Source organism: Thermobia domestica, chromosome 3 (genome assembly GCF_964235325.1).
Source record: "Thermobia domestica chromosome 3, izTheDome1.hap1.1, whole genome shotgun sequence".
Lineage (NCBI taxonomy): Eukaryota > Metazoa > Arthropoda > Insecta > Zygentoma > Lepismatidae > Thermobia > Thermobia domestica.
Window position 1 is genome coordinate 117,537,268 of NC_137456.1, and position 19,590 is coordinate 117,556,857.

The following is a 19,590-nucleotide window of genomic DNA, read 5'->3' on the forward strand; positions in this document are numbered from 1 at the left end:
ACCGGTAGTACTCATCTCAAAATCGAAATGTTCTAGTGGTAGTTAGGGTTTTGTACCAGTGTTCGTCACTCAAATAACTTGACATAATTTATTCAGAAACGCACTGTTTATCAGTTTAAAATTAAGAATAGAGTATAAAGTACTAATCTTAATAACTGTGCATCACTTTTGGCACTCAAGAAAGAAAATAAAGTTTTTACATACTTTTTAAAGCAATTTCAGTAAGAAAAATGTTAACTGAATTCAAAAGTTAACTGTATATTATTTTAACGTTAAGAGTACAATATTAATTACTATGTTTAATAACTATAGTGACTTTAAGCACTCAAGAATGAAAATAAACATGTTTGTACATACATTTTTAATACAATTTGAGAAACAAAATAAGTTAACCGAATTCAAAACTTAATTATATATCACCTTAAGATTAAGAATGGACAATAAAATACTGAGGTTAATAATAATGCATTAGTGAAGAATGAAAACAAAAATGTTTTTAACTACCTATATTGTATTTACATGTTGTTATTTCTCATTAACATGCTTTTTGATAACGCACGACATGGGCTAGGGGTACGCACGAGAAATGATTTGAGACTGTCACCTCTCGCAAAGGTGTCGCGAAAGTTGTCTCGTCTCGAAAACTGTATCTGTTTCTATTGGAAGAGCTATGTCTCGTCTCGAATTTCGTAACAAAAATTCGTTACACATGCAGTTTTGTGTAAAAAGTGAAATGTATAAATACAGGAGAGAAAACCTTGCAGACAAACATTATGTTAGTATATTGAACATACTTTTTTGTATGTGGTGCAAAATATCTTCATCTATGGGGTTACTTTGCACCAAAGTTTATATGAAATGAAATCTTTGAGTTTTACGTTCCACGATTTTGCCGGGTATGCTAAAGGAGACTATAATCATGAGAATGAATGAAATAGTAGAAGGAAAACTGTGAGAGAAAACGGGAAAACCCCGAGAAAACCACACACAGTGTTTGTCCAACACAAAGCCCATTTGGCACGTGCTGGGATCGATCCAGGAACTCCACGCAGGAGAGGTGAACGCTCCATCACTGAGCTACCACGTCCCCAAAAACACAACCTCAGAATATACTTCATATAGAGTAGAAATGAAATGAAATCTTTGGGTTTTACGTCCCACGATTATGCCGGTTAGGCTAAAGGAGACGGTGATGATGAGTAATGAATGAAATGGTGGAATGAAGAAAGTGGGAGGAAACGGGACAACCCCGAGAAAACCCACGCACACGGTGTTTGTCCACCACAAAGTTCACTTGGCGGGGATTGGGATCGAACCCAGGACCCCAAGCACCAGAGGTGAACGCTCCACCACTGAGCTACCGCGACCCCTCATATAGAGTAGAAGTAACAAGATGTAAAAAAAAAAAAAAAAAAAAAATTGGCCCATCTGGAGGACATGTAAGCTAAACACCAATACAATTGTTACAGATTTATTTACTTGCACTGTTTAGGCTGAACATCGCAACACCAATATCATTATGTCACATCCTTTCAAAAGTATGCTAACTGCAACGTAGACCTGCTTTGCTTCGTAATGTCCAAATAGTTGATTACTGTGCTCGAAAGCAGGCAAGTAGCATACAAATTTATGATGTTGAAGTCGTTATTTTTCACAGCTATGGAGAAAAGACATGAAAACGAAAAATAAAAATAAATCTTTGTTTTACTTCCTACGGTTATGCTATGTATGCTGACAGTCACAAATGAGTATTGAAAATTGATGATCTTGGAATACGATTTGGTGGAATAATGAGGGGGGGGGGAATAGACATTGATTAAATATAAAATTGAAAAGAAATAAGGGCCTGACGCTCAAATATTTATCTATCTGGCAGCCATCTTGATCCCTCTAAAATATCATGAAGTACTTGATTGATTCTAAACCCAATAATAGTAATAGTAATTATAACAATAAACACAGAATATACCTAGATATAATTTACGCACCTTGAAGTGTAGAAATTAATGATTGCAATCCTCAGCATTCCAATAGTTCTTTGGTTTCTCCAAATGAAGATTCGGACATCGGTTTTCTTCTCAAGCAATAATGGGGTACAATAATCAGTTGCAGTCCAAAGCCAAGTCACTAAGTTAAGCATGAATATAAAAGATTTTGTGTTAAATATGTCAATGTAAATTTCATGAAATAGAATTCATTAGTTAGTTACATACAAACTCTTACGCATGTAAGTCAGAATCTACTTGTAATAACTTGTAAATTTAAACAAACTAAATTATACTACAGTTATAGGGACATCAAACATATATTCCATAAGATATATAGGGTGTCTCAAAAGTCCCCTGACATTAAGTAACTCGATTATTATCAGAGTTACAACAAAGTGTAATTGGGAAACCGTCTCCAAATATGATGTTTCCAATGTAAGTTGAAGGAATTTTCAAAATCGGATGAGCCGTTTGGCTGTACACTCTTTATGCGTCCAATGTTAAATGAAAATGCAACGTTGCCATTTACCTGGACCCACAACATAAGTGAATGAAGTTACTGATTTTTACGCTAACATGTCGATGGCTAGCCCCCATTTCAAACAGTAACTTCATTCACATATGTTGTGGGTCCAGGTAAATGGTAACATTGCATTTTCATTCCACATTGGGCGCATAAAGAGTACAGCCCAAACGGCTCCTCCGATTTAAAAAGTGTTCACTTTAGAATGAAAACAACATATTTAGAAATGGTTTTTCCTCTTACGTTTTGTTGTAACGTCAGAGGACTTTCGAAACACCCTGTATACATCATACGAAGTTCCTTTCTAAATTCTACACGGGTGTAGTTTAATTGAATGTGAGATGGGTGATACACATTAGGCCGTTTGGAAATACTCTCACAGACGGCCGCCATTTTGGATTAAATTTGTTTGTTATAAACTGGTGGGTAATGTGATATATATATGGCCACAGGCTAGAATTTTCTCAGTATGTCAAATATGCAATCAGATTCCATGGAGCTTAATTTGGTGAAAAGTTATTGCCAATTGAACGTTGTATTTACCTCTTTCTTCTAGATGTAGAACCATACCGTTAGCACGTGAGGAATGCATCGAAAGATTCAAACTGTGGAGCGGGAGGAGTGCCTGTACAGTGGTTACCGATTGCAAACAGAATCATCCACAATGTGACTGTGTTACATGTTGCAGTGTCACAGTAATTAACTAAATTTGAGGAGACGGGCACATTCGTGAACATACGTCGTAGCGGACGATCGTAGAGAGCTACAGATGAAGCAACGCCTACGGCAGTGCTGACTTCTTTCTCGATGTGGCCCCAGAGGAGCACACGTCATTTATTAATGCAATGTGGGTTGAGTCATAGGGTCTGCGCGTGTATAAGTGCATCCGTACAAGGTGCAAATGAAGCAACATCTCCACGAGAACGATGTTGATCGCCAAGTGCAGTGAGTAATTATGGTTAACATTTTTATGCAAATACTCTTTTCAGATGAAGCTGACCTCTACGTAAATGGGAAGGTTAATAGGCAGAACATGCACAATTGGTCACCTGACAACCCCGCGTGCAAGACCCCTCCAACATGACCAGCGCAAAGAAAATTAATTATGTTGTTGGCAGACAAATGAGGAATACGTCTAATCAGTCACTTTTTCATTCCATAAAATTAACTGCGGAATAATACCTCACGCTCGTACAGGGATAGATATTGCGAGCTGCGATGCCCGAGGATGGTACATTCTCGCAGTTTTTTCAACACCATGGCGCTTTCTTCATTATGGATTCGTATTGCGTCACTACTTGAACAATTTTCTAGAACATGGGTTGATCGACGAGAGGCAGTTGAATGGCTGCTCGATCACCGGACCTAACGCTGTTCAATTTCTAGCTAAGTGGAAAAGTTAAGGCTATGGTTTGTGCAGTAAATATTCATAATTTTTATCATCTAGAACAAAGTATCGCCATCGTCTGTGCACAAATTTGACCCTATATCCTACTTTGTGTCCACAGCAATTGGAAGAAGCTTCTGCAAATGTTTATTGCTCAGTAGGAACATGTAGAACATATACTATAACCAGGGGTAAAAGTGGACCTGAAAAGGTGGGGGGACGGTAGGTAGCGGCATCACTCCACGCCGTTCCTCCTGCCTATCTCTGCCCATTGTACCATTTTAGGATCTGGGGGACGTCCTACATATTTTTCGAGGTGGGGAACTGCGTCCCCCGCGTTCCCCCTCGCTTTTACCCCTGACTATAACAGGGAAATGTGTTCGAAGTGGGAAAAATCAGAGGCGGTGTGTTTTATTACGATTTTGACTCGACATATCGGCTATCTAAATGTTCAAATGCAGTGAGGTGTGAAGCCTACAAGATTGCATTTCTATTTACATAATGTCTGAAAACCACTGGAAAGCTTCTTTTAGTTACGGAGAAAAAACGGAGAGACTGATCCATCCATCGTGAACAACTTTCTGGAAAAAAATAAATAAAAATAGCCCTTACCTTGTATCAGAGAATTATACACGAAAGTGCTTAAAAAACCGACTTTCAATATTAACAATTTCCAGCGGGAAAACTCCTGGACCACACACTCGAATGAGGGGTATTTCAAACTCCCGTAAGATCTGCCCCCACAGCAATCCCCTAAATCCGCCCATGCTCAAAATACGACGCTTATAAGAATTCAGACAAGACGACACATACATACATACGAAAGAAACAATTCAATACGGCACATCAAAATATAAACTAGATGAACTTCTTTGAAAACACCTCATTTTACAAACAAAAGGTAGAAAAAGGTAAAAATGTCAGTATTGTCAACTTAGAATCTACATAAGAAATAAAATCTTTTTATGTGCAAAGCTATTCGTCAATACGTATAAAAAAGGGATTTATTAATGGTATTTAGCATTTATTCTTCCGTGAAGGTTTATCTTGATCACTAAAAAACCAGAAACGGTATGTCTCTATCACTGGAAAAAAAAAAAAAAAGAAGGGTATGACATACCACTACATATAGTCTCACTTGGTTCACTGCCAATAACATTTCACCAGAATAAGTTACATGATATCTGATTGCATATTTGACATCCTCAGAACATTTTAGTGCATGGCCATGTATCACACTACCCACTTATCGTCCGTATTACAATTTCGAATCTAAGATGGCGACCGTCCGCGTGATGTAATCCGAAAGTATCCCTCTGGGCCTAATGTGTATCTCTTATCTCGCAATCAATGTAACTACATCCCTGTAGTTTTCAGAAAGGATGACAAGGGACTTCTGATGCATCCTGTATATAATAGTTGTATCAATAATGACGGGTATACCGGCTAGGCTAAAGGAGACGCTGATGATGATATAATGAATGAAATGGTGGAATGAAGAAAGTGGGAGGAAACGGGAGAACCCCGAGAAAACCCACTCACACGGTGTTTGTCCACCACAAAGTTTACTTGGCGCGAACTGGGATCAAACCAAAGACCCCAAACACCAGAGGTGAACGCTCTACCACTGAGCCATCGAGGCCCGACAGGAATATTTGTTGAAGTCTACTGTCTTCTTCAGTACCAAGGTTACACAAAAATGAGCCTATGGTTTTGATGGAATTCGAACCAACATTATATGTATACTCTCTCAGCGAGAATCAAAGCTGGCACCAAGTTTACATATGCGCGCGCATTGTATTTTACTTATATAGCTCACAGAGCTATGGGCGAGCAAGCAAGGCACGTGCCCCGGGCGTGTGGTTGGAGGGGCTACTAAAAGAGAGGTTATATATTAGTACTTTTCCATTTTGGTGTTTAATACTTTTCATCAGAGTGCGAAATCATGAAATCAAAGTGGGGGAGACTGAAGGACTGAAGAGAGCGAGAGAGAGGGGAAAAAAAAGCTGCGCAGTCTTACACTTCAAAGAATTGTAGTGAAATGAGGTCAGAATTCAAGATGACATTCGGATGCTTGGCACGAAGAAAAACATTGCAAGCAATTTTGAAAAAAAAAAAAAGAAAAAAACTTAAATAATGTGATATATTTTGTAGGCTTTGGATATGTATGTTTTAGTTGGCATCAACAATTATTGGTGTGTTTTGTCACAATTGACAGTTTAGCGAGAGACTAGGCTAACTGACAATTTTAACTTTCTGAAAGAAAAGGAAACAAATGAAAACAGCACGTTTCAAAGGATACGACTGATATTCATAGTTTGGTTTAGTATACAACAGGGGTGGATCCAGGATGGACTACTGGGGGGCGGTGGGTTGTAATGCCACTACTTACAAGATAGAGCTACTTTTAAGAGATTCAACTCTGGGTGGGTTTTATTTTATATTAAAATACACAAAGTTTCCTCTTCTTGGGGGAGATAGACCCTCCCTGGATCCGCCCCTGTCTCAGGACAAGCCACACAGACAAGTGGTTGAGGCAAAGGTCAATTAATGACATTAGTATGCTGTTCCGTCAAAATCTCAATCTTGACCTGGATGTAAGTTAGCCTGGTCTCTCACTGAACCCCTCAATTGAATGTTTAATATGTAAATTAGGCACTTCTACATCACAAACAGTAAATATAACCTACCTTATTCTACGTTTTTAAATGCATTTCTACAACTGATTGTAACTTTAAAGGTTCTCGTGAAGATTAGCTGGCGGAGGTTACCTAACATAGCCATGAGTTATCAAATTAACAGTTGTGCTTCGTGGGTGATGATAATGATCCTGAGGTTAGATGTTAAATTGGACTCGAGAGCGGAACAAGGGCTGATCTTATTCGTGTCTCAGACGGGGGGCATGGAACGGAACGAATATGAAAATAAGGTTGCTGTAATAGTTTTTCATAGGGTTTGTAAGATTTTCGAAACACTTGGCATTTTTTTTTTTTTTATCAAGACTTGACATTTTTTAAAGATAAAAATCAAGACTTGGCAATTTCAAGTTTCATCCCCCTCCCAATCTTGTAATGCTCGCTACGCCGCTGTAAGCAATGCATATTTTCGACAATATTCGTTGTTCATCTGTTTCCGCTGGGTTCCAACGTGGTGAGCTGCATATGGGACTTTTAATAGTGTTATTATAATGAGAAAGAATTGTAAATTATGTTGATGTTCCTAAAAGAGGGAAATTGAAAGAGAAATTAAATTAAAAATAAATAAGGGAGAGAAAAGTAATTACTTGAAAATAAAAATAAAGTCTTTGAGTTTAATGTCCCACTATTATGCTGTTAGGCTAAGGGAGTCGGTGATTAAAGCAAGTTAATGATTATGGAATATTTGGTGAAATGAGAAAGTGGGAGGAAACCAAGTCCCCGAGAAAACCTACGAGCACGTATATGAAAATGAAGTAAAACATACACTGGACTATGCTTTCTTTGTCTAGCAGAGTCATAGTTTGGAATCGAAAATGTGTTTTGAATCCTTGTATTTAGAAATTAAGAGTGTAAGTAACGAAATCACTTAATACATCCATTAAGATTTCGGAAAGCGAAATCTAAATTTAGGTAAGCTAACTCCATGTACTAACTGCTTGCATCCGCTTCGTACATTGTTCGAAGGGTCACGAAGCAAATCACCTCATTTAGTCTACACATACCTAGTACTAGCGTTAATTACCTGCTTCGTTGGGTGAAAATAAGAAAACCAGTAATACATGTATGTTACGTTAGTCAGTCACTTTTTTTACTATTACGAAACGCTCTCTCATATCGGTTATTTTCGATCATTTGTAAGATCCGTCTCCCCTCTTTCCCTCCCCAAGTTGCTTGGCTGAATTTTGATTTAAATAGTATCGGAAGTGTCACTGTCCATTTCTGCGCCCCCGAAAACAATGGATTTAGATTAGGATCAGTTCACTTAACTTAGTAAGCCTACAGCTTTGGCGCGGCTCGACTTGTTGGAAAGCAATCCAAAATCTAAACAAATATATCGATGTCATTGGGGTTTACTAAAGTGTGTCGTAAGTCAAGAAGATTGAGAATCACTGCCTCGATTATTCACTTCAATTAATCATCAAACTCCTTTAACCTGAAGTATATAATCGTGGAATGTTCAATTAAAATTATAATTTTATGGCATCTAGAAAATGCACATATCGTACATTACGTTACATTACCATTCAATCGCAATAGGTTATTACAGACATGTGGTTGGCTTGAAGCTTAGCGTCCTATTCAGCGCCAAGACTGTGTACTACCTACACCTACAGCATAATATGGAATCCTACTCGCATGATCTTCGATCAAGATTTGAATCAACGGGAGGATGAAGATTTTCCCTCTCGTCAAGTATTTGGTCTAGGAATTAATTCGTGCGGTTTTAGAAAAGATGGCGTAACTAGCTTATTGTCCCATAGTTTCGTTGATCCAAACATGCGTTGAAAACTACTGTCATTGAGCATCTTGTTTGGAAGCGGAAACAACAACATTTTTTCTTCAACTGAAAATGGCGCATTTTGTGCCTGATAAAGTGTTTTTGCGGGGAGTTATTCTTCATTGCTTTAACATGAAGAAAAGTGCTACCGCAAGTCATCATATTTTAGTGGAAGTGTTTGGTGACCATGCTCTAGCTGAGCGAACGTGTCAGAAGTGGTTTGCACGGTTCAAAGGTGGTGATTTCAGCTTGGAAGACCAAAAGCAATTTGGACAGCCAAAAGAATTTGAAGATGAAGAATTGAGAGCATTGCTTGATCAGGATTCGTGTCAAACGCAGGACGAACTTGCAGAAGCATTTGGAGTTGAGCAAACAACAGTTTCCAAACGTCTCAAAGCCATAGGAATGATTCAAAAGATGTCTTATTGGGTTTCAAATGAATTGAAAAGAAAGACGTTGAAAGAAGAAAAACCGTTTGCGAATTGCTGCTTCAAAGACAGAAAAGGAAGGGATTTTTGCATCGAATTGTAACTGGTGATGAGAAGTGGATTCATTACGAGAATCCTAAACGAAAAAAGGCCTGGGTGAAGCAAGGTGAACCAGGTCCTTCACAACCGAAACGAGATATTCATTGTGCAAAGGTTATGCTGTATATATGATGGGATTTGAAACGTGTGGTGTACTATGAACTTCTGAAACTTGGTGAAACTATTAATGGACACCGCTATCGACAACAATTAATGCGTTTGAAGCAAGCTCTGGCCTGAAAACGACCAGAATGGAATAACAGGCATAATAAACTTATTTATCAAGATGATAACGCTCGACCACATGTCGCAAAACCGGTCAAAACCTATTTGGAAAATGTCGGATGGAAAGTGATACTCCACCCGCGATATTCACCAGACACTGCTCCGTCTGACTACTACTTGATCGATTGCATGAATAACGATTTGATTGGAGAGCGGTTCACTTCTTCAGAAAATATCGAAAAATGGATCTTTGATTAGATTGCGTCAAAAGATGAGGAATTCTTTCGACACGGAATCCGTAAATTGCCTGAAAGATGGGAGAAAGTAGTGGCTAGCGATGGACAATATTTTTGTTAACGTATTCATTTACTTTGTTTTTTAAATAAAGCTTCAATTTTTATTAAAAACCGCACGAATTAATTCCTAGACCAAATAATTTCCCCAACTCGCCAAAGAATTTCTCCCTTGCCGGGAAAATATGTTCCCTCATTTCATATTTTACATATTATATACTATATATTATATCTTGCATCACTGAGAAATAAAAGGCTTGGATTGTATATCTGAAAAGTCGCCCCCTCCCCGCAGGCACGTAGCCACGATTTCGCAATACGGGAGGTCTGTGACGAAATACTGTGGTTATCACACCAGGGGTTCGATCAATCTGAACTATTTTACTGACAACATATCCATATTGATTTGTTAGGACAATAAAATGAGGATATGTTAGTATTTTAATTAAAGAATTATGAAGAAATCTTGCGTAAAAGAATAGAAAAAAGTATTGACAAAGACATAGTCTTCCAAGGTCATTCGAACTCGGTTCTTCTCGTCTTCTTTCTATTTCTCTTATCTTAGTTCAATGCCGTCAAGGATAGCAACGAGATCTCTTTCTGGAGTAAAGACATCCTATAAAATGGATTAGTGTTGCCGCGAAATTCAAAATGGTTCATATTATTGGTAATTCTGGGCATTGCTTAAGTTCTGACAGGCTATCTGAAAGAACCGGTTTATCGATCGTCATTTGTAGTCCATAGGGTTACTGGCGCAAGTCCCGGGGGGATGAGGACATGTCCCCTCCAATCTTAGAACTGGGGGGGACTTTCCCCTCAATAATCCGATTTGAAATGCGTTTTTTGGAGAGAAATGTGATGATTTGTGTCCGATTGCCACAAAGGAAAGTAAGATGAAATTGATGTCCCCACCCCAGAATAAGCCTTAAATCTGCCCACCTCACAATTTTGAAGACAACTCTGTTCCCCTGATCCTCCGCAGCATTGTTTTTCAACTTCATAATTTGAACATCCTTAAAAAAATTATGAGAACTGTCTTACCCGTCCCTCCCAATGTTGAAGACAGATTTGCGCCGCTGCATACGGTTAACATGGAGCTAGATGGAATTCGGAATGTTCCGTTATAATAATATCCAATTTCAACTTGATCCGCCCCCCTCCCGTTTCCTCCACACAAAGCTCCTCGTAAGAAAGAGTAACCAAAACGCTTATTGTAGCTTTATATTTTTGAGGCTGATTCATCTGTTTCTTTCTGTTTCATCTTTCCTTAATATTTTTCATTTCTGGATCCGAAGGGGGGGGTCTGGACCCACCCCTTGGCTACGTGCCTGCTTCCCGTAAAAAGCTTCATTCGAACCCTGAATCAAACAACTCCATCTGTAAAGCAGTGCTGAGTTGATTTTAATATCCTTTTCTGCAACGAGGCTGTATGAGACGTGGACTTACTGATTAACATGGACTCCGAACCACTCCCGCCGGGAATCGAACGCGGGTTTCCCACACCAAAGGCGCGTACGCTAACCGCTTAGCCATGAAGGAGCTCATATCTATAGCAGTGTAAGCAACAACAACAACAACAAAAAGAAACACACATACATACTAGAACAACAACAACAACAACAACAAAAAGAAACACACATACATATTAGAAGTTTGCGCAATTGGGGATCAAAACATTCTCAATGAAGTATGAGAAATAGTAAACGGTAATCAAAGTGGGCTTCTGCTTATTCTTTACTTCGTTAATACTTAATTCCTTCTAGAAATAGTGAAACAATACTATGAAGACACAGTACTTAAACAAAATCGAAAGAATAAGACAAGGAAACAGAGTAATTTCCGACTAATTAAACTAGTCATATATACTATACCTAACTGTTACATTGTATTTCTTACCATATTACGAAAGCGATATAACTTTTTTACCAGCCATAGAAGCTGGACGCAATCCAATACTGCAATTTAGACGCTGTAACGAAAGCTGCAAGTCAAACGCCTGACACTCAACTGTGTAATAGCTGTTTCAAGCGGCCTACAACTTATGACCTTGAAACTATGTGCTAGTAACCAAATTAATGCCAAGGTACGATACAAACACCCCAACTTGCCACAATGACGTCAACACAAGGAAAAAAAGAAAAACATCTAATTTTTGGTTCGAAAATTATGAAACAATAATAATAATAATGTAATTCTCAGGAACTCAAACATTAGTTAACTAGAGAACATAACAAGCAAAACAAAACAAAACAAAACAAAACAAAAAGAATCTTAAACGTGAGCTCTCCCTGACTGCTGTTTTTAAATTTCAGTGAGGCTGTAAAATATGTTTTGTTTTATTGTTAAAAAGCAAAAAGAAAAAGAAAAATAAAGAAAGAAAGGAAATAAATTTTGTTGCAAATATCCTAGTAAAAATAGGTTTCCTAGACACAAGTGGCTCCGCGTAGCGTAGTTGCTAACGCTCTCGCCTTCGGTACGAGCGGACCCAGGTTCGATTCCGGTAGGGGCACTCGGTCGAAAAAGTATCAAAAGCTTTTAAGTCCAGACATCCTGAATGAGGCTTTCTTGGGTTTTCCTCATTTCATACCAGGCAAATGCCGGGTAGTACCCAACATATAGGTCCCAGGCCGTTTGCTTCCTTCCCTTTCCCCGGATAGTGTGCTCACCGAGGGACGTCATAACTCACATGTGACGGGCTAACAAGGTCATTGATGCCGAAAGCCCAGAAATCTAAATCCTAAATCTTCACTACACAAGAAAATGTTCGCGCTGAAAACGGTTTCTTAGCAATTATGTTAAGCAGTCCTGTAGTAAATCTCCATCAAGTAATAAACCGTCACATATAAAAAGGAAAGAATAAACACATAACATTCATTTTGCGTACCTTGAAATGTAAAAAGTTACAAAACATTAATATTCAAAGATTTCTCAAAATTCAGATTAACCCATTTCTTTCTCCTCAACCATTAACGAGTTACAATAGTAAGAATTGTGGTCATAAATCACATTACTTGTTTAGTACTATAGTAAAGCAAGTTATACTAAAGGAATATATAATTAATGGAATATTTAACTAAAGTGATAATTTACTATTGCACTTACCCAGGCTTTTCTTTCCTTCCGCTGTTCTTTTCCGTTTGTAAACAACCTCGTTTATAAACCAGCTCGCAAGCATACGACAGTTGTTTCATGACGTCATCTATGGTGCAAGAAAGAGGTGTCTATAGGCGGTCAGGACCTCACACACAGATGGACGTATATAACATATAGCTGAAGTATTTAACATACGTATACGTATATAAAATACGGAAGATTGTTAGATATCAGACATCCTGCAGCGACATGATATAACATCCAAGCGCGTTAAAGGCAGTAGCTGTGTAGCATATGGATAAAGTACGCTCCGTACAGATTTCCTTAGTAAACATAACGAATCCTTGTATTTGTACAATATACCGCTGTCCGGATAATGGATTTTTCTCAGTGAAGGCCATTCAGAAAGTAGGAGTACGTTACGTCAATAGTATTATCGGTCCAGGATCGTTTGTTAATGTCCAGAAAGCAATCAAATTAATAATTCACATTTGTTCGGAAGCCAAATTACTATATAACGATAACATTTATAAATATGTATATGTTGATATGGACAATAGTCTATCGTATGATATCATTTTTCTTTATGGGCACACCTGAGCATTTAATATGTTAAGTTTTGTGGCCAGACATGTTTAAACATTTTTTTAGACAATTCAGATATAATATATAAAGAAGCCATTAATAGTAGATATATTTTCAATTATAAAGCAGTAATTTTGTAAAAAAAAAAATAATAATAATAATAAAAGAAGTAAATGCAGAAAATCTTCGGAAACACATTAGTTTACACATATTTTATCTTAAGAATTATTATTGAACATTTAATGAGTAAACTACGTTTTAATTAGTTCCACAAATTATAATATAACGAACTTAGAGTTAATGTATAGATGCTATAATAAAATCATGCATATATATATATATATATATATATACGTACACTGTACTGCCGTGTGCTCGAAAGTGAAAATAATTTAATAAATTTGTTTTCAAAGGAGACAACGAGGTGATTCGTATAACATTTTGTTTAATACAAGTCATCCCCACCTCAAAGAAATTTGAAAAAAAAAAGAGCTGGTTTAAATCACCAGCGTTGCCAATGTGTGTGTAATTGCACAAAATGTGTGCAATTTTGGCCTGTTTGTGCATTTTGTGTGTAATGTTAATTTGTGTGCATTTTGTGTGTAATTTGGCACAATTAAAAATTTTGATCATTGATGATTTTACGAAGTTCTTTTCATTCAAATATTCATTATTTCCACCATTTTTTTCCCTGAAAATTGCCTTCTAGAAACTACGAGCTCCAACGTCTGACTCCAGGCCAGCGCAATAAAACCACAGAGAAAATAACAAGTTATTTGTTATTATTGTTAATCTCTTGTTATTTTCTCTACAGTATGATAAAACCTATCTTGCTTCCCCAAGCAAAGACGCTTTGTTCAAGCAAGCAATGTGAATGAATTTTGACCCTCAATGTTGGCCATAACGTGGTAATGAACTCAATGAGGCGGAGGTGGTAAGAAGTCTTGTCTTCTCACCACTTGTGAAGAAAATGCCATTTTGCAAACAGATGAACGACAGAGTGGTCGATGTCCAATTAAAAACATTAAGTACATTGAAAGCAATGGCGCAGACTTTCCAAGATTTATGTGGGTGCATATCAATAGCGGGTCATATTAGCGTATATGTTTTCATGGAAGTCTCGATGTTTGATTGATTTGCTTTAAGTTAAAATATTTTATGAACATTGTCATAAAGGCCTGTGCTGTGAGAAAGTAAAATATATCGGTACTATAAGGATAAATTGGGGCTGCCCTAGCTCAGTCGGTAACACGACTGATTTAAACGCAAGAGAAACTGGTTCAAGCTAAAAATCTTGTGGGTGCGCCGTGGGTGCCGGAGCCCTGGAGCACCCACGAAGTCGGCGCGCATGGTTGAAAGTAAAATGAAAATGACAATGGGCGGGAAGGTGGCGGTTTTACAATAATAATAATAATAATAATAATAATAATAATAATAATAATAATAATAATAGTAGTAGTAAATCAAGCGCTGAATCCCTGAACAATGGCTAGTCAATGTACACTCATGTCCAAAATGATTGTCGCATAACTATAACGGTCGTGTTGTGCGAATATAATTGGATAATAAACTCGCAAGGTACTTCTAGTACTGTTACTATGTGTATAATCGAGAAATGTATATTTGTGCTAGATTTCATAGAAAAAAATTATAAATACGAAAATTAGAATGAGTACATCAAAATGTTGCTAAATGGACAAGTAAAGTTCTTTTTCGTTATATTGTTCTTATTTACAGATCTTTTGACATGAAATTTACCACATACATGTCTCTGCCGATTATAGACATAGTAAGAGTGTTAAATGTACCCTGTGATATCATTATCCAAACATATTAACACAACAATCCTGTTATAGATTTGCGACAATCATTTTGGACATGAGTGTACGTATAGGTATGTACGTCATTAGACATAATATACATATACATAGGTAGTTATGTATTGTGTAATGTTGTGTGCACTGTCTTCCAGTTTGTGTGTAAAATTGTGCAATTTGGACGAAAGGTGTGTGTAATTTTGCTTGCCGTGTCTGGCAATACTGTAAATCACACTTTGGGTTCCATTTCAATATCTTCAAGCGAATATGAAAGTAGGTCTGTCTCAGATGAATCGTACAGCAGCTTTCATCTAAGTTATCTCTGCTTATACATATAACCTCTGAATTGTTGTCTTTAAATATAGTACGACCGCCTCTTGTATGCTCACCAGCATAAGTATCTTCCCTTTACTGCTATACATGATAGAGGGCGCGGTGGCTCAATGGTAGAGCGTTCACCTTCGGTACTTGAGGTCCCTGGTTCGATGCCAGCTCGCGCTGCGTGGACTTTGTGGTGGACAAACACCGTGCTCGTGGGTTTTCTTGGGGTTCTCCCGTTTCTTCCCACTTTCTTCATTCCACCGTTTCAGTCCTCTCTCATCTTCACCGCCTCCTTTAGCCTAACCGGCATAACCGTGAGACGTAAACTTAAAGATTTCATTTCATTTTTTTGCTATACAGGATGATGAGGATTGGAATAATAATTACTGCTTAAACAATAAAACTTGATTAAAAAAATTAACTTCATTAATGATCGTCTCTTCATAGGAGTCTTAGGATCTGTCTAAACTTACATGATCTGTTTTTAACTGCTAACAGATTTGGTACGATATTAAAATAACTGATTAGCGAAAATAAGGGGTTACCGCATTGAATATCTGTCAAAGTTGCTGTGGTTCGAATTTCGATAGGTCGGAACTTCTTAAAGCATGCTTTAATTTCAATTTCAAACCATATTCAGTGTGTTAAGGAAGATCCTCTGTGGAGATGGTAAGAGATGTTCGAATGGTGAGAATGTTGGGGAATTTCAATAGGTCAATGAATGAACATTTAGAAACTTATTTCTTTCCGTTGTTCCAGATTTGATATTTTCAGTTTATTTCAATCATTTTCTAACTCATGTATGATCACTGTTTTAACTTTCTTCTTACATGCAGTATGTAGTGAAAAATTACATTATACACTCAAGTTATTATGTCATTGATACATTGTGCTGATTTGAGAACACACTCCAAACAACGTTTTGGAGAAATGCTTCATGTAACATCAACTGTACAGCATGAATATCTGATTCAGACGTTCCTGCCAACCATTCCATCGGGAGAAATGTTACATAAAGTTGAAAGTCATTTGTCCATGCATTTCTGACAGCAGAACATTTGATGAACAAGACCTAACGGATGTATAGCAGTTAAGGAAGGAGATGCTTATGATGGTGACTATACAGTGTAAAATTAGTAAATGTGTGATCTCATAGTTGCTCCGAAATAGTCATTCTGCAGGTGATATCAATAGCAATTCTTAGTCTATAGAAGAAGAATATATTGTAGAATATATTAAAAGTGTGGTAAGTTGCTATGATAATTCATTTTGAGGATTCGGATTTTTTACCAGATGAAAACACTGATGAGGAGTATACTACGGAAACGAGTAACAAGAATAAGAACAATGAAAATTGAGAACGATATTGATAAGAGTGTACACAATATATATATATATATATATATATATATATATATATATATATATATATATATATTTGCACCGTAAACTACAATTCGTCTGACCGAATTGAAAATACAGAAGATCATATATATTCAAATCTAACCATTAAGATCTTATGTTTATGAATAAAGAATATAAACTAATAAAACACACATTAGATAATAGCCAAATATATAGCGTTGATAGTCAAAGAAACTTTATAAGACTGAATATCAATTACAAAATGCAAATCTGTTCCACTAGACATAGACAGAACTGAACTCGAATAACCAGAATGTACTGGTCGAATTAAACAAGTTTTATGTATGACCTCTAAGTTCTCTTTAGTCAAAATTCAGGAGTGTCACATTAATATTTTAGTCATTTAGATACAGGTAAGGTAAATATTACTGCAATTACTTTAAAATCTTTGAGTAACAGAGAAAAATGAAATTAAATCTTTTAGTTTTACGTCCCACAGTTATGTCGGCCAAGCTAACGGAGACGGTGATGATCAGAAATGAATGAAGTAAGTTGGAGGAAGCGGAAGTACACCGAGAAAACCCACGCATAGTGTTTGTCCACCACAAAGTACACTTAGCATGAGTTGGGATCGAACCAGGGACCCCAGGCACCAGAGGTAAACGCTCTACCACTAAGCCACCGCCGCCCGAGTGACAGAAAAGTTAAGAGGGCTAACATTAATAGGAGATTTCACTATAAAAAGGAAAATATAAACCAATTCATTAATTGACTCAACTTTAACGTTTTTGTTTAACACCGAGGCCAAACTAGCAAAAATTGTTGTTAAAAGGTGAGATTTCAAAAATTACTTGGAGCTCCTTCGCGGCTAAGCGGTTAGCATACGCGCCTTTAGCGTTGGAGACCCGAGTTCGATTCCCGGCGGGAGCTCATGTGGTTCGGATTCCACGTTAATCAGTAGGTCCCGTCTCATGCAGTCTCGCTGCTTAAAGGGACGTTAAATTTAAAATCAACTCAATTCAAAAATTACTTGGGTGCTTAATTTGAAATTAGCACCCCTTCTAAGAATTGACTTCAAGACAATATAACGAAAAGCTCACGCTTTAGTCATAGGTCTAGATCGCAAAGAACACTAAGATACTCAAATTAGCCCGGGACGTGCTCTTAGTGAAATTTGAACATCCAAATTCGTGTACCTAGAACAACGAGATTGCTAATCGTAAAGTAACGGTGTAGTTCATTGGTTAATGTAAAAGTAATAATGTGGGCAGATCAATGTATTCTATCTTCATAGAATCTTAATACATTCAAATTATAGGTATACTACCAACAGAAATATCGACTTATAATAACGTATTGCGAAGGAACGAGTTTAGTCAGCTTAATAAATTAATGATGTGGATATAATCTTTTGAATTGTTTGATGACATTACAATCTTCCATTTTCTCCTTCAGTTCTTGTATAAAATTTATAGATTTCTAATCCAAATGTTTACCCAGATTTCAAAACGCTTGACGTTACTTGTCATCGACTAGTGAACAGGTCTTCGTAATTTTACGGTGCAGAGGAAGAAAAGACGATAAGTTTATCCTCTCAGAATGACATTAATTTTTCACGCTTGCACTCTGAATAGATAGCGTGCTATCCTTGAGAAGGGTTAAAGGAAATGAAGAGCCTTCAATATCTTGCACGTTTGAACTTTAAAAGATTATGACAGTTCATGTGCAATATTAAACAAACAAATAACAATAGTTTAAAGAAAATGGTCATACTTTCGAAATATACATGTAATATTACCCCTCACTTTTGTTCGTATAAATGTTCAATATTTGTATTGTACGTACCGTTTTCCGTGTAAATATCATGAATGTGTCTTTAATGTTAGGAAAATGTGCAATTTTAAACAATGTTTTTTTCTAATGCTAGAATCCACAAAAACACTCCTTGAGTTGAAGTTGTTAAAAAATCAGAACTTATTGGAATATGTTGAAATATAAGGTGTCAGTGAATACAATGAAAATCCCTTGAAAAATTCGTAAGCAGTCTGGGGTTGAGGCATCACACCATCAGACATCTTCTTTGGATCGAGGGCGATGACTACTAATGGATCAGTGTGCATTTTTGTGATAAATAAATTAAAACGTTCTGAGCTACCATGTTGGTTACAAGTTTGCATGTCACCACGAAGAGACGGACCTACTTCAGATCGAAATGTTGATATTAACAGAGACGCTTTGAACCTACCTATGAAATCTCCATAGTAAACATTTACATCTCTGTCGTATGTTTGCATGCTATGCTTTCTACTTTTAACGTAAACAACTGTATCAGCAGAAATAGTTGTTTGCACATTACTCAACATTACGGAACACAATTTCGTTCCGTAAAGAGCTGTTTCGGTTCAAAATTCCAACATAAATAAATATCGGAAAGACTCTGTAGCAAATGTAAATGTGTCAAACTTTATAAACTATTATCAGATAATGTGTGAAGAACATATCCCACAATACAGATTTTTACATTATAAAAATAGGAAGAAATATCTGTGGGAGAGGGGATATTTATTGCTGGAGTTTCAACACAAGTAAATGATCTCGTGCATAAATTACATATGTAAGTATATGACACAAACTAACACAAGACTATTTGTATTTATCGTAATCGCAATTTAGCAAAGAGTAATTATTAATGAACTTATACATTTAAAGTAACACAGATCTCTTATATCTAGTGAATAGCGCAATTGTACGCTGAGAAAAATCGATTCTCCGGATATTGTATATACAAATATACGGAATCCTCTTGCTTACTACAGAAATCACTACAGAGCATACGTTATCCATATGCTACATACGCACTGTCCTTAGGTATTACATCATGCCGTTACAGGATGAATGATATCTAACAGTCTTCCTTATATTGCATACATATATGTATATTACCTTCGTCAGCTATACGTTATATACGTCCAATTGTATGTGAGATCCGG